Source organism: Lagopus muta, chromosome 14 (assembly GCF_023343835.1).
Source record: "Lagopus muta isolate bLagMut1 chromosome 14, bLagMut1 primary, whole genome shotgun sequence".
Lineage (NCBI taxonomy): Eukaryota > Metazoa > Chordata > Aves > Galliformes > Phasianidae > Lagopus > Lagopus muta.
Window position 1 is genome coordinate 11,490,185 of NC_064446.1, and position 16,818 is coordinate 11,507,002.

Below are 16,818 nucleotides of genomic sequence, written 5' to 3' on the forward strand. Positions count from 1 at the left end.
TCTGACATTATCTCATGCCTGGAATACACATCTTATCCATATTTACCTAACCCAGGGCTCAACTATTAGCCAAACTACACAGACTATTCAAGTTGGAGTGGTTTATATCACTTACTGCAGAAATACCTCAAAAGACAAAAAGCTCACAGAACTTGTAGTTCTACTGAGAGACACCAAAAATGATTTGCATGAGACAGATCCAGATTACAACTAGAAATCACACATGCTGTTGACTTTTTAGTTAAAGAACATTCGAGGCATAAGTATCCTTAGTCTCAATTAGCTAAGAGTAAAGATAGCTCTTAAATTATTATATCTTTTTTTTTAATTAAGACTTTAATTAAGCAACAATCCCTGACAAATTGCTATATGTAAAGGAATGACCAATTTGCTAGATAGTTTGATGCTAACAGTGTTTAGAACCATAACTTCCCAATGTTTTCTAAGCTTTTTCTTAAGCTACTTCAAGAAGCCCTCATCGGCCATGCAGAACTTTGAGATGGGTCTGTAAGAGCAAGTTATTTTTAGTGAATTCCTACATCTGTTAGCGTTGTTAACTTTCAGCAAGCCCATTTCTTGCAACAAACCAGAAATTCCTTAACTCAGCAACTTACACAGAGCCAGGTGGTACCTCTAAATGTTAGATGATGTAGGACAGAGCCAACCATGTTCCCACCTTCAGCCCAAGCAGGAACAGCACAGCCATTGCACCAACGAATCCCAGTAATACTAGAATGCATTCATGAATACTGAAGAGCCCACACGCTTGCTGGAAACAGCTGAAAATAACTGTTTGAATTGCTGAACAGCAGTTTCAATTAATAGGTCCATTTTCCCCACCTGTAGGCAGAAGATTTGTTTGTGTTAATCGAGCTGGACTTACAAATCCCTGCTTGGGCTGGAATACTGACATTCTTGCTGCTGTGCTTTCAGCCAAAGCTAAAGGAGAGCAATTCACAGCATTATAACTTCTGCCCATTTTGCTCCATCTCAGGAGCTTTGAATGTGAATTTTAAAAATTATACCATAAGAAAAAATACATTGTTTTGCTATTGGGGAGTTTTTAAATAACAAACATACCCATCCCAATAGCCCAATTATGAACAAATCCAAATAAGAAAACAAATCTTAATACCAGAGCATACAGAAAACATAAATACAGCTTATAGGTCAGATATTAGAGGAGATATTCTCTTCAGTTCCAAAGAGAAGCCATTTCTGTGCTTACTCCTTGCACCAACTCTAACTAACAGAAGCCATTACACTGACACATCCAAAAGGTTGATCATGCAGTAAGAAATACCACCAAATCCTACAGGGGTGAAAATCATAAAAAATGAATTGCTAAAAGATTCAGGTCACAGCCAAACAAATCAGTCTAGGTAAACCTCAGCCTCAGTTGGGATCCAGTTCACTCTGAAGGTCACTACAGCATGAGTATCTCATTCCATAGTGCAGACTGTAGACTCTAACCTATGTATGATGAGTAGAGGCAAAATGCCAATGCCCAGTTCATTCTCACCAAGAAAAGACAGAGATAAAACACACCTATGGGAAAACTGAGGGCCCTTTTCACTCAAAGTATAAGCAAAGAAACGCTGAGACTGAGGTGGGTGCGCAGGTATCACTATCATCAGATGGGGACAAAATTCCCTGGGGATCTAAACAACCAGCTGTGAGCTCAGGTCCTGGCCCAATGCAGAAGCCAGGACACAGCAGATACAGCGGATGTTGAGGTCCAATTTGAAGGACCAACCAGGCTCTGCATACAGGAGGCACAGTGCAATGGGTGCAACAAGAAGCACTGCCTTCCCACTGAGATCAGGACCAACACAAGGTTCACAGCTTGTCATAAAAACTGTCTTGAGTAATTGGGACTTCATTTTGAAAGATTTATTTTACACAAGACATTTCAAAATTACCTGAAGCAAGGGTTTAAGCTGTGCTGGTTTGATTTAGTGAGTCGACAATACCAGGATTTCAGGTGAATGCAGCAAGAGCTGGAAGTCTCATCCTCCTTGGAGGAGCAGGATGGAAGAACAGATGGCAACAGGGCACTGGTGGGATAGCAGCACCACTTCTGCCAGTACCTGCATTTCACAGAAAAGGGAATTTCCATTCCAAATGAAGCCTTTCCATTTTGAACTGACATTTCAAACCAAGCAAGAAAAAAAAAAAAGGTCAGCATTTCTATCTAGCAGAACTAGAACTATTTAAATGTTGATTCAGAAGTATTGATATCTCCCTAACAGTATCAAAACAATCTAACGCATAAATATGGTACTGAATAATAAATCCAAAAGTAAAAAAAGACATCAAGCACAACTGCAAAACAAGAATGTCAAAACATTTTCCTATCAAAACACAGGCTGAGTATGACATGCCCACGAATGGTTCACAACCAATGAAGCTGTACTTCCAGAGGCTCCCTCTTGTTCCTACATTTTCTCTAATGCTCTGCTACGTATCCATGGGTTGGCATTAGGCTGTTTGCAATACATTATCTGCTCAGTGTTTAAAACCCAGCTGTCCTGCAAGAACTCTAGAATGATTTAAACCTCTCCTTCCAGTTCTGCTGTATCCTTATATAACATATTATTACAACTAAGGGTTATAAAGTATTCATTTCAACCTAAAGTGAGACCACTGGACAGGAAGGAAACAAATCATTACTCTCTTCCCCACGCTATGGGTGTGACCTTTTTTCTCACATGACTGAAATCCCGTAGACTAAGAAGCAAACACAACTTCTCTCTGCAGCTAATGCAGCTGGAAAGTAATGGGCAGGCTTTGGGGTACTGCACCCTGTCTGACAAGAAGCAAGGACATTTAAGCTGAATATATTTAAGCATGAAGGCTCTTAATAAAGAGTGATTGTGTCGGTCAAAAAAGAAAGCAGTACGAGACCCAGCAGAGTCAGATTAGTGCAAATGAAGGGAAGGGAGAATATATGAGATCATCAAGTAAGACTACAAAAGGCAATGTCATAATACATGGGCAACAGCTCCTGAGCAGGAGAAGCCACTGAAACCAGCGATGTTAAAGGAATTTCTGCCTTTCAGCTACTACCAATGACAACAACTTCAGCATGATTTGTGAAGACAATTTCTTTGCAAACAAAGAAGTTTCTAAAAAAGCTCAGCCTTTGCTTTAAGATGTGCCAAGATTACCTAATGGAGATGCTCAAATGCACTCAAAGTGCAGGAGAAACGAAACGGCTACGCCCTGCCGAGCACCACAGAAGACAACACTTCAGACATTTTCCTATAAAGCAATATTTTTCTTTCCCAAGAAAACCTTCCAATTGGTCTTATTAAGGATGTGAAATATGGTAAGGACTTTTTCCCTGTGCAAATACAACCCGCCTGAAGCTGAGGAAGAAACCAATCACAAGCTTGACTGCACATGTTTCAATACAGATGCTCTCTCACCACATTTATGTTATTATATCTTTATACAGACATCGCTGCTGTCTGATTTCTCACCTTCTCTCCCCACCTCCAGTGGTTAATGAATCACTCACACGATGAGATTTTCTGGAAAAGTTAAGTAAGAAATCCTCTGGGTGGAGGAAATAAGTTGTTACAATAACAAGCAATTTACTATCTGAATGCTACGCATACTGTATCATCTTATTTGTATTTCACAGTTAATCTCCCAGCTCACAAAAGTTTTATCGGATTGGAGGCATGTGCTGTATTCCCCTTTATAAAATTTTACAGTCCCATGCTATTCTCAGAGCTTGTTTTATAGGCACAATTTGCTGCTTTAATCTCACCCAATTGTCACGTTCTAAATCACGGTGTATAAAAATGTCTTAAAAGGAGAGATGCGCTGAAGGGTAGTACTTAATTACACTTACTGCCTGATTTAAATGTTATCTGTGCTTTGCCAAGTGCCAGGCACAGAGTAACCCAGCAGTGCAAATCTGCATAAACTGATACAAGTCATTATTGGGCTTTTAATAGCAACCCTGTACTCCTGTGCAGCATTCTGATGAAGGTGCATGCCCCCTCCTCCTCCCCTATTAGCTTGTGAGAAAATTAAGCATGGAGACTGGGGAAGCTGCTAATTGGTAGGGCTTTTCCAGCCGCTCTTTTCTTCCCTACTTGTTTATTTTGATCTCAAAGAAGTCTTTACCAAGACAATCTCATCGGTCATCTCCATGAGCCTGATGTTTCCTAACAAAACTGAAAACAAGCGCGTGCCGAATCCTTCCCCCACCTTACCCCCAATATTCCTTCTGAGCACACCAAAGGACTGATTTGCCTCCATGCCAACTGCACAAAGCATGCAGCTAAAGCCTCTGGCTCAGAGAAGCGGAAACACAGCTTAGAGCACAGCATATCCAAAAGCTTTCTGCTTCATGCTCCAGTCTCTGCTCCATTCCATCATATGCCACAAGTCAGGACAGTCTTTGCTAAGGTTCATCATATTTAACGAGCCAGTAGAGGTAGGACAATTCTCCAACTCCCAATAATCCATCAAAAATCTTTATTTCTAGTCCATAGATTCCACTCACTCTTTTTTTTGTTGTTGTTGTTGTTCCTTTGGATGTGCTGTTTGTATGGTTCAGGCCCAAGAAAGTCTGGGATAGATTTGTGCCAAGCACCCAGCAAGCAGATTGAGAGAACATCAGTGAATCAAGCTCAGATACTCAGCAGCTTTCTATTAAAACTAAATTTCTAACTCTGTACACAGTCCCCATTAAGCAGTACTATTGTTTACCCATTTGTATAGCATGGCTCCATTCACGAGACTACGATTTTTAGTACATGCAAGATGAAAACTACAATCTTGTCCCTTAGGGCTATACAAAATTTATACGTGCTCCTGTTACCAGTCACAACTGCACTCACACTGCCCTTAATTCCACCTCTGTAAAATTGAGCGACTGTTTTAAGCAATCTTCTGGCAAAAGCCTTGTGGGCTACAGGAGGGACACCCACCTCAAAGGCATTAGTCATCTTCTCACCTGATTTTAAGCCTCATCTGAAATCTAGAGGTGTGACACACTAATCAACTCCAGCTTGGCAGGGAGCTGAAGGCATTATAACATCTTGCAGGGCAGAAGAATCCCTCTCATGACCCAGCCTGAGCAGAGGGATGAGGTGGCTCAGCAGACAGCTGTTTTTACAGCTCAAAAATCAGTGTATCCCAAGCAAGGGCAAGACTCTGGTAGAATGACTTCTAACAGCTCCCAGAGCCCAGCCTGTGGGACTCTGGCAATGTATCTTCCTTTGGGGATTACAGAAGGAAGGGCACAAGGCAGCAAAAACGCTACAGCACTGGGAAAACGCTGCTCCCAAGAACCTCGTTCACTCATTTTCTCCCATAAAGAAGAGCAGTATTTTCCAGATTACTGGACTCTGAAGCCATGTGAAAAAGTTCAGAGCTGTCTCAGGGGATCCTATCACACCTCAGCAGTGATTTTAATTAAAATTTTGATGACAAAAGCGCACAGTCTTCTGCAAGTAATTTAGAGAGTTAAAGATGACGCCTAACTCCATAATGTCTGAGAGCCACTGAGTTATAAAACTGTAGGTTTGAAAGTAATGAGCTGCTGGCTTCAGTTTGTTCTGTGACTGTGAAATATTTCCCTACGTAAGGGCTCATCACAGAGGCCACAGACTCAGTGTCTGCCGAGAGCAATCAGATGCTCCGCTTCCAGCAGCAGCCTCTCCTTCAGAGGGAGAAGCACAATGCAGGAGCGCTGCAGCAAAGCCTCCTCCTTTCCACAGTGGCCATCTCACCGTCCTAGGGAGGTTGGTCCTTTACCAGGTCTCACACACTCCCCTTTGCAACACACAGGCAACTTTGGGGCTTCTTCTCAGTTCCAATAAATTCCGCTTTCCCTTCTTCCTCCCCAGAGAACATTACAGGATTAATTACTTTGCAAGGTCTCCATAAACTCTCCTGTCTTTGAAACACCTATAAAAGCTCAAGCGAAATTTCAGGGATAAACACACAAACTCCCTTTTAATTAAGCAGTGTGCTGCTCTGCAGGGGGTGACGGAGAGAGCAGATGCAGGGGGGATTGCCAATTAAGATACAACTTCTTTGATGGGAAGGGTACAGCCATACACAGGAGGAAGGAGAAAACTTGCCATCCAAGTCGTTATTTTAATTGGCTGCTCAGAAAGATTATGCATTCCCCATATCTGATGGTGCCAAAAGAGTATTACTGATCCAAAATACTAAAAAGCCATCAAAACATGTTCTAAGCTGCTTGTATCATGTTAGTACTGCCTGCACTGCTCACTCTTCCTCTTTGAGGAAGCTGTAATGGTGGGAGCTAATTCTCTGGGTTAATTAGACAGAGAAATAGAGAACTTGCAGACTTCTCTTCCTGTTACTGATAATTATTCAGCAAATAGGCATTCTTAGCAAAAACTTCTTGAAAGGAACACACTGGCCTATTTCACTTTTGTAAAACATTAATAGCCATGTGCATAGACGATAAAAAAAGCTGGGAAATTCCATGCATCTGGATGCCCTCAGAGTGAACCTGAGGATGAGCAGTCATGTTCTGCATAACTTCCACTGCTTTGACATCCAAATATTTTCTTTGCATTGACCTTTACTTTCTGTGATCCTGACGGCGATGTTCTCATTTCCTCAGCTTCATTTAACAGCTGCATATTAACTTTCACTTCTGTTTTTGTTTGGTGTTAATGGAAATGCAAATCAGTTTTTTTGCAGGGTTTGTTCTACGTATGCCTTCATGGGAGGAAAGAAAGCCATTAAACTGAGAAATGGTTTGTTTGATTTGCAGCCTGCCTAGGAATCTCAATTTTGCCTCCTTACATGCTATGTTGTGACCACGCAGGTCAGAGCACTGTGCAGGGGTGAATTCAGGCACGGAAACCCAGGGCAACTGCTTTATCCAAACCTTCTTCCCCTGAAGATGATCGCTCTGCTACCCATTCCTATCAAAACACTGAAGTAGATGGGATTTCATCGCCTCTGCTCAAAATAAACAAACTCAACAGAAAATGACCCCTTGTCTTCGTGTATGGAAGCAGAGCACAGTTCTTATCCAGAATAGGACAACCAGAAATGTATTTCTACCCTGAGAAGACACCTCAGACTGCAGAGGTAAGCTGGTGCAGAGAAGCAACCTCTTTCAGGTTCTCTCCATCTGGCAAGACAAATCCAGCAGTATAATTAAGTTTCACAATTGTACACAGAGAAAAATAATTCCAGCCTTTGTGGTCAGACAGAATAGCCTGTAAAAGTGAACCATGTTGCCTCATACAGTGGAGGTGTGAGTTTTCCAATGTCAAATTCACAATTTGACAACGGAAAGTGGAGAAGTCACCAATTTGCTGGTTGGAAGATCCATCAACAAACACGCTGCTGAGAGCCAGCAAAGCCTTCCAGGGGCACAGCCCTCCTAGCAACCACTGTATCCCTTAATCCTCCTGTCAAACTAAACCCTATTACCCACTCTAAAGTGCTCTTTGAAGCATGTTGCTTTGGTAGATATAGCCCTCCTCCTCATTTCTAGTCCAAATTGATTCAAAGCCAAAGTACATCTTTTTATTCTTGCTCCAGTACTTTGCATTAACTAATTTACTCCTTCTCCTCCTTTGTACTCCCCGCCAATATGTTTTTAATTAGTGACAAGGATTCTTCTCAGCTTTCCTCTTTCTTCATGCATCTCCTGTGAGAGCTCCATCAGCCTTCCTGTAGCCCTGGCCCATCCATCTCGAAAAACAGTCACTGTAATACCTGTATTATTCTGACAGACTCACCACCAGTGATACTTCCAGCCATCATTAGAAAAGCTTCATTACAGAGTTGATGGACCAGCTGATACATGTATTACTCCTCTGTTGCTTTTAACTGCGGAGCTCCCAGCTTACAGGACAAATCCCCACAAAGCCCTCCATGCATGAGCTGACATTCTGCCTTGTATTACCAATGAGAGGTCATTTTTTCAATGCACAAGCAGCATCTGGCAGCAAAGTTAGCTGCAACTCCACAAACCTGTCATTACAGATCAAAGAAACTTAAGAATAGAAAAATCTATCTATTTCTTTGTCTCCTCATTGGAAAACCTTCCAGTCCAATCTTTAGGACAGAAAAGAAGCATAAATGACTATTAACAACATCATCCCTTCCCATGCTTGTTTTAGAGGCAAGCACTTTTTTCCTGGCTGTTGCAGTCACTGACCCCACTGCACTCAGCACCTCTTCTGGAAGGCCTCCCCATCCACTACAAACTGCACTGAACATCCAGAATCAATCAGCAAGAAGAGGTGGAGAATCAACACAGGCAGCTAATTTCTTTAAACCCAGATACCCACACATACAGGAGAGAATCAGGCTCCAGTTCAGAGTTCTGGTTCACCCTGCAGAGGCTCCAGTGACTGTGCTGCCTCAAGGCTTCCCAATCAGATGCCTGCACCTGAATGTAACTGTAGCCCTTGACCATACAGCTTCCTATTTAATGCTATGGGGATGTGGATACCTAACGTGGCTTTTAATTTGTTCAGCTGCTCTGTGATGGCACTGATGCAGGAACCAAAAATACAACCTAAGAGTTATTATTTTTCCTTAAGAAATTTGGACTGTAGTGCCAAGTCTCAAGAGTTCTGTTTTGGTTTAATGAGATTCTGTGCTAAAATGCAAGACACTCTGAACATCCACAAGCTTCCAGTATTTTTGACTGTCTGTAGCATACTGTTTTTCACTTACTTGATCTTTCAGCTGCTAAAATTTAGGTAGAGACACGTCTTTCCCATAAACACAGACAAAGCAAACTTCATGAGAATAGGTTATGTTTAAAATAACTTCTGGGTTCTTTGTCATCAATGCTGAGTGCAGTGCTGTTGTGTTTCTGTCCTCAGCAAGCACATTTATCCTTTGAAATAATGCTTTTATTACTGTAAAATTAAAGTACAACACCAAATCCTCACCTTTCCCATTAAAAAAGTCTCTTACAACAAAACAGACCTTGGAGGAAAAAAAGAAGAGTGGCTAAACCCACACATAACTCTCACTGGACTTTATCTGGCACAGAATATTGTCAGAAAGCAGAAAATACAGGCTAGTCTCACATTATCTGCAATAAGATAGACAGTCTTTCATTTTAACAAGGTACCACTGCCAATATCAGCCCTGCTGTGTAAAAAGCTGATGCAATGATTTTGTTATTTACACAAGAGCAATGAAACCCAGCAAGACTGGATGCAACTGAAGGCACCTTCCAGCGGCTGGCACACATGGGTACTCAGGCAACACCTTGGGGAAGCTGGAAGAGCAGCTTCCAACCCACACCAAGACATTCACCAATGTCCTGCCCCAGCTCCGCCAACAGCTGGGCAATGCAGCATGCATTGAGTCAAGCAACCCTTGAAGCCCTAAATGGGATCACATACTCCACAAACAGGACAGCAGGTCAGCTGTCTTTCCTCTTAGCTTCTGCTCTGCTGTAGGCTTTCGGAAAAAGAGGTGGATAATTTGCTGTCTTTTCTCAGGAGCACCACTATAACTGATCTCATTCAACAATATATCACTCTTCAAGCCTTATTTCCATCTGCATGTAGTACTTCTACCCCTCAGTATGAAGGGCTAATTAATCTAATGGTCATCTGTATGGGAGATCATGAAGTATAGCGTAAAGACAAGCAATTAGCACTGGAATTAAACAGAACAGACAAGTATTGGCTGGCCAAAGGCATAAAGAGCACGCTGACAATTGCAGGTTCATCTCCATCTTGACCTCATTTGAGCTTGTCAACCACAATGGGTACTTGTTAATTTTTTTCCCCATCTAGCTGTCTCTGGAAATTCATTTAAATCAAACCTGTGGTTCTCTCTAATATTCTGTTCTGCCAACACAAGGAGGCTTAGGCAACTTCTTAAGGGATGCACATAGTAGGGAGGCATCCATGGTTGGAAAGACAGTCCACGGAGTGACCAAACATTTGCAGAAAACTTTGGCATGGCTTTCAGGTTTTGGAAGGCACAATGAGCAAATCCACCAGGCTGCTGACCTGCATCAACAGGAGGGAGATCTGGACTGAGCCATCTCTCATAGTACTGCAGGGACAGCATGAAGACAGTGGCATGGGCAGTTTGTGTTTGGAAACTCCAGCCCTGTCACTCAGAGCAGCATCCAAGATCATGTGGAATTACTCTCACATTCAGGGCTTTGCCTTCTTGGCACCAATTAACTGAAACTGCAGAAATATTTATTTCGGCAACCACCGCAGCAAGATGTTCACAACTTGGAGATCACAGCTGCTCTGAGAAAGACAAAAGCTGTTTCCTTCCAACAAGTGCAATTCAGACAGGGCAGATCCCAGAAATAAAGAAAGAAAGAAGAACAATCAAATTAAGTTTAATTTCATGTGAAAGTTGTGCACTGGTTGGCTGTTTCATTTTTAGCTTCAAACTACTGCGATATCACATCTTACAAATCTGCTTACTCAAAAACAGGTAACCTACATCTCATCATGAAGACGACAGCACAAGCTTTCCCAACAAATGTCCCTCCTCATGACCCTCATACAGGGTCACTGTCGTGAAGCAAAGAGAAAAGATCTTGATTGGTCACATAGCAGAGACCAAGCTGATTCTGCACCCAGTGAGACTCTGAACAAGACTCTCCCCACCCTTGGATGAGTAAGGTGACAATTTTAGTGAGTGAGTGCTTCCTGCTGCTGCAGCACAGAGGTTTAATAGCTCTGTTAACCTCAGCACATAACGTCACATGAAACACATACTCACATAAGGAACTGTGACTTCAGCAGAGACCAACAGTGCAAAAAAAAAGTAAAATAAATAAATGGAAAAGATTTGGGAATCTCAACAGGTCCCTTCCGAGGTGGGTATTTATGAGGACCAAGCTTCCTCCCACTGCTTTTCATTACAGACTTCATATATATATTTCAGATTCTCCCACTGAGAACATAGATAAGCTTCTAACATAAAATTCTCCATAAAACAGAGTTACAATACAAGAGCAGTGACAAATGCTGGCATCAGAAGCCTGCAGTACTGCTGTTGTTAGAGCTTTGTAGAGAAATGAACAAAGATGTAGAGAGTAAAGTCTAAGTCTCTTCTCCAACATTGAAGGTTCCAGAAACAAAACCTGAAGCGCTCATTAAAGTCACTGAGTGAGGAATGTAGACAGATTATGTCTTACTACTTCTATACAGGAATGACTTAAAACTGTAATACAACAAGTTCCATCAATGTAAATTCAAGTGTTTGGCTTTTTTTCCCCTCATAACAAATGCATTAAAACTTATTGCCATTGATGAAAAATAGTTTTATCTCGCGCGCTGCAGGGCTGAAAATTGCCATGGCAGTGCCATGCAGTGTAACTAAACCACATGTCAATGCATCGTTCCCATGAGCTCTGATTCTTGGACCCCTCAACTCCAAACAACTCTGGGACCAGAACAAAAAAGAAGAAAGCACACTGCTCACAAAAACTTACATACAGCATTTCACACTTCTTTCATTGGCTGTTACAGCTGAATATTACATTACAAAGCCAAATCTTCAGAACTGCAGATCACTGACTGAATGGATTCAAACATCCATTAAAAGTCTGAGAAGGAGAAGGGAGGCAATGAAGGGCCTGACTGTGCTGACAAAAGAGAACGATGAAGAGTAGCAGAACTGTAACTGATGCAAAAAGTGCAGAAGAGTTTCGAGGCACTGTGATTGGAGAGCGAAATGACAAAGTAAATTAGATGTTAATAAATGCAAAATATTGCACTGAAAAAATGGGTATGACTGTCCACACAGACTGACAGGCTGTGAATTAGCTGCTTTAGCTCAGAAGAGAGATGTAGTCACTGCAGACAGTTCTCTGGAAACATCAGTTCAGCAGTAACCAAAAAAAGAAAACTTCAGAACTCTTCGGGAAAGACAGAGACTGGAATGCACAGCATCGTTATGAAACAGAATGGACTCGTGATCTATCTGTCTTTACAACACCCACAGAATCAGAGAATCCTACCTGTAAAGGAAAACAAAGACACACAATTTTCTTGTAAAGTATTACAATGTGTTTAATTGATGAATTGGAACACTTGGGCTAAGGTGTGTAAGAATCTCCACCCTGGAACCACAGGTATTGGTTAACCAGTCAACCATTTGGCTCACAACAAGCCATAAAATTTTACCTTTGGTCTTACTAGAAAAAGGGAAATATACAAGGCTTCAAGTAATGGAGCGGATAAAATTTAAGATGCTTCATAAGTTGAAGGAAAACAACACTCTGAAGTTCCCTTACACCACCTCCCAGCCCAAAAGGACAGGTGCATTACACACGTTCAGCTGTACACTGTATTCTCCATTTCCAAATGAAATGTTTCACCTTCTATTTTTCTTCCTCTGCAGGCTGCTAGGAAGGAAGGGCAGCTTTCATATGTGATTATATACAAAGAAGTCCTAAACACAGCACTAAGCAGACATGTATGTGAAATACCATGTATTACACATGGGCTGGGTCAGAACACCAAGTCCAGTAGACAACTGGAGCTGCTGTAACACCAGAGGAGCAGGACCATGCTGGGTGAGAAGCCAAATTCGGAAAGATCAGAAGCTACAAGCAGGGGTTCAAGTAGATCAGAAGCTTCCCATAAGTGGAAGAAAAAAAGCAAGTACCAAAAACTGTGTTTCTGCCCCTACAAGGACACTCTTGCATAGCAAGAGAAGCAGATGGAGAACAACACATTCTGTATCATTAATTATAAAATATCCTATTCCCACCTTAAAGCCAACGCTTGTATCCCCAAGTGGAGCAATTGCTGAGGACAGAGCCGCTCACCTGAGGCAGCTGCTCTTACAGCACAGCTTTCCACACTGTGTTCATGAGTAATTACCAACTGCTGAAGGTGTGAGGTTTGGGAAAACATCTCCGGCATATTCCAGCTGATGGATCTCTCTGATTACTCTTAATGCATTCTCTTAATGCATATAGTAGAATGACTAACATTCTGACTTCCTGCATCTTCTGATGCTAAGAATGCTCTTCCTACATACAAACTGGGACCCCACTGAGCCATGCAGTTCACACTGTTGCTGTTTACAAAGCTTCTGTGTTGCATCATTTTTCCAAAAGATTTGACTGAACAAATGCACTTCTGCAGCAGCCAATTAAAAGGGACACTGATGAGGTTTCTAGAGCCACCCTGAGCATGGTCTGCATCTCATCTTTAAATCAGTTTCATTCAAGTTAGACAGCTTTGCTGTTCAAGCCAAAACAGAGACTACTAGCAATATCCTATAAATATATTTGAAATCCTCCATCTCTGTTCATTTTCTTATAGGCAATTAGCATGCAGGTGCTTTTTTCCTAAACCAGTAAAATATGCTCTAAATATGATATTAAAGCATGTGGCAGTGTTACACATCAGCCTGCACAGAGCCCATACTACAGTGCTGAGAAAAAGACCCAAACTTGGGCAGAGGAACAAGAGCCAAAGGGCAGCCAAAGAGCTCAGCTGCTGGAGTCAGGCACAAAGGAGAACAGAAGAAGAAAAAGGAGAATATACAGCAGATTTGTTTTTCAGACAACTCAGCCAATACATCAAACCTTACATTCATGCCTTTCAGGAATCATTACCCGTTGGTAATTAATTACAGCGCGGCTGACTCCACTCCCAGTAATTTCACGGGCACCACGGTCAGTTTGGCCCTGTCCCTATTTTCCCACTCAGCCCTACTACCTGCTTCCAAATACCTCCCTCAGACCTAACATCTCCTTTCAAGTATCTATTTCCACCAGAGCATAAAACTACAAAACCATTGTCAAAGCAAGGCTGTTTTGCCATCACACCCCCCCCAAAAATGAGGGGTTTGGTACATGATGCAAAGCAAGCCTTTAGTCGCACTAAGAACAACGGGTTGCCCAGTGCCTATTCTAAAACAGTAAAATAACCTCATATTATAATCAAGTATTTTATTCTGTTTTCTTTTTTAAACACAAAATGCTACAGCAAGCTCTGTATACAAAACTACAAAAATAATTCAGCCATGCAGGATCAACCAGTAAGCAGAAAACTAAGCGACACGCTATGATTCTTTGGTCTTACTGAAGCAATGAAAAAGCAGTCAAGTTAGACAAGGTATTTGTGCTCTAAAGACCATTTTGTACTCATGTTTTTGAAGAGTAACACACTAAAAGACTTGAAAGTTGGAATAACTGTAAACAGGATGATACAGAAGAGTTAAAATTCAGGGTTAAGGTTTTACTTGAGCGTGACAGCAAAAGCAGCAAATTGTGTCCTTGTTCAGAAGGAAAGAGTAAGGTAGAAAATCCATTTACATCCTGTCTATGTCCATAAAATAAGTCACAAGAGGAGCACAGCCGTGCATGCTGACACTCCAAAAAGAGTTCATGCTTCCTGCACCGGGGACTTTATAATTAAAAAGAAAAAAAGCAATGCACAGATTATGTTCTAAATCGGAAGCCTTTCCTACCCCACACCAGGGCTGTAAGTTTTGCACACACACACGGGCACCTGTCAGGATGGATCAAGCTTCAGTCAGCGACGCAGCTTTTTTCATCTTGAACTCACAACACAGGGTAGGAGAACAAAATCTGGGGGCTGTGGCAACACACACTTTGAGAGACTTCAGAAAGTTACTGGAGCAAGACAAACTGCACAAGATTCTTCTATGAGAAGTCAGGCTAGCAGCAGTCCAAGAGCTCAAACCAGCTCTTGTTTAATTAGCTCTTTGCCATGTACAGGAGAGGCTGTACGAAGTGCCCAGTGCTGCATTCTCATTTGCACTTTGCTGCGATCCATACAGCAGCAATTCAGCCCTGAGTGATGCAGAGCTCATTACCCAGCAGAGATGAGCTCTCCTGGCAGCGAGCCGCTCCTCCTGCACACAGCATCAGCCTCACTGCCCACCCCAGCAGGGCACGGTGGTACCCACAGGCAGTGCAGATGCTGTGCATGCAAGGTTGGACCTGGCAGACCCAGGGCAGAAGCAAGGATACAGACTGCTGTCTGACACCGTGACAGAGTGAGTTTTATCCATCAGGAACGGGAATGCAGACAATGGGATGTCCTACTCCAGCTTCAGCATGTCCCAGAGACTCTTGTTTTGCTGGGCTGGGTGCATGCTCTGCCATTGCTGGAGCTCCCTCCAGAATGCCCTAGAAGAGGGCTAAGACCCTGATCATGATCCTCTGCAGATTCTCAATTCATGCCTTAAAAAGACTTTCATTTATTAAGAAAACCTCCACTGTACCATTACAGAGATGAGCTGTGCCCTCTGGCCAAGCAGAGGAACCCAGGATACTGGAGCAGCCTCGTGCAACCAGAGCAAGCAGCCTGATCTGCTGCAAACTTCAGCAACGGGGAACATCGTTGGCAATACCAACATAAAGCATTAGATGCAGAGCAAGTCACTGCAGGGTGACTGGTGGGCACAGACTGAGCCAGGACAGGGGGAGCAAATCTCTACTGAACAATGCTGTCTGTGCACAGATTTCACTCTTTGATGCAGTACTGTTCTCACCCTCAAAGAAGAATATCCACAAAAAAAAAAAAAAAAGCACAAAACACACACGTCCATGGCAATCTGCTCATGCTCTCCCCCAGAAGAGCAGCCCTGGTGTCCGGCTGGCAGCACAGCAGGCAGAGCACCAAGAAGGCAGTGGGGCTGCACTGCTATACAGCACCCTGAGCTCAGGCCCAGAGTCAAGTGATGTGGATTACTTACTTCAGAGATTCCAGCTAACCTGAGTGGAAATATTTGCTTTTGTTTTCTAGGGGAGAGGGCATTCAGTTTGTGTTTTTGTTTAAAGTATCTGGATGTATAGTAAAGCTTCAGTCAATAAAGGCCAACTGCCACACTTCTTCCCGAATATTTAGGAAAGTCCCACTGGGACCCATGAGATACTTTCAGGAGTGCTGTATCCTGGACTTGGACATAACATAGGTTTTTCATTGCTGTTGTTTTTTTAATCACGGCCACCTACCTTTTCATCCATAGCAGCCCATCAACCTCCAAACTGATGCAGCTACTTTTGATCAAGAGGTGAAAGTCACAACTTAGCTCAGAGCTTTAAAAACAAGAAGAAAGAAAACAAACAAACAAAAAAAATCAGCACGGAAGGCAGTTTGGGGACTCCCCTCCCTGCCAGCAGTCAGAGCAGTGACTGCCTGCTGGCTTCGAGGTGTCTCACGCAGTACGGTCTGTTCTCCCTCTGCTGAGCAATCCAAGCACTACAGAGAATAACGAAGAGTGGTCCGTGAGTAGTGGCAGTGCTGCAAATGAACCAACTTTAACTCTCAGGCTAACCCCTGAACAAGGAAGAATGCCCACAAAGAACTGCTCAGGGCCACCATGCCTACAGAGAGTGCTCTGCAGCTCGACTCATGGCTAAGCATGGGACTGTGGAGCAGAGCACACCCCACTGAGCAACCACACAGTCAACACAAGCCTGCAGTGCAAGGACCTGCTCACAACTTCCACTGTGTCAGAACTGGTCCATCCACTGGTGGCCAACACCACCAGCCGTAAGTGCAGCAAAGCTCCAGCAGCACACAGAACCTCCCTGGATGTGGTCCCAGCTCTGCTTTTCTGCATTGGTGGTTGCCCTTCAAAGCCCAGGCCATGGGGACTAAGCAGAGCATTAATTGGAAGTCTGTACCCAAAGGTGAACACTTCAGTGGTTTCAGTCCCTTAGGGGAGTTCACACGGCACAGCACTGGAGCCTGGCTGCTGGCCCTGCTGTGTGCATGCTGCAGGAAAGCAGGGCAGCCTCAAAGCCAAAAGCCGTCCCAAAATGCCACTTCACCAGGAGGAGGGAGGATCAAACCAGTGCAGGTA

At 43.0% G+C, this 16,818-nt stretch overlaps 1 protein-coding gene across 3 annotated transcripts in view; it reads right to left on the bottom strand.

Annotated features, from left to right (window-relative positions):
- SGCD (sarcoglycan delta) overlaps positions 1–16,818 on the bottom strand; it is a 309,270-nt gene that overhangs the window by 283,627 nt on the left and 8,825 nt on the right. Inside the window, exon 1 of one of the 3 annotated variants that reach the window (XM_048961006.1) lies at positions 15,965–16,048. The exons of the other annotated variants lie outside the window; for them this stretch is intronic. The gene's annotated coding sequence lies outside the window, so the exon portion shown is untranslated. Of the gene's footprint in view, positions 1–15,964; positions 16,049–16,818 lie in introns of those variants that run through there. 3 annotated transcript variants of the gene reach the window in all.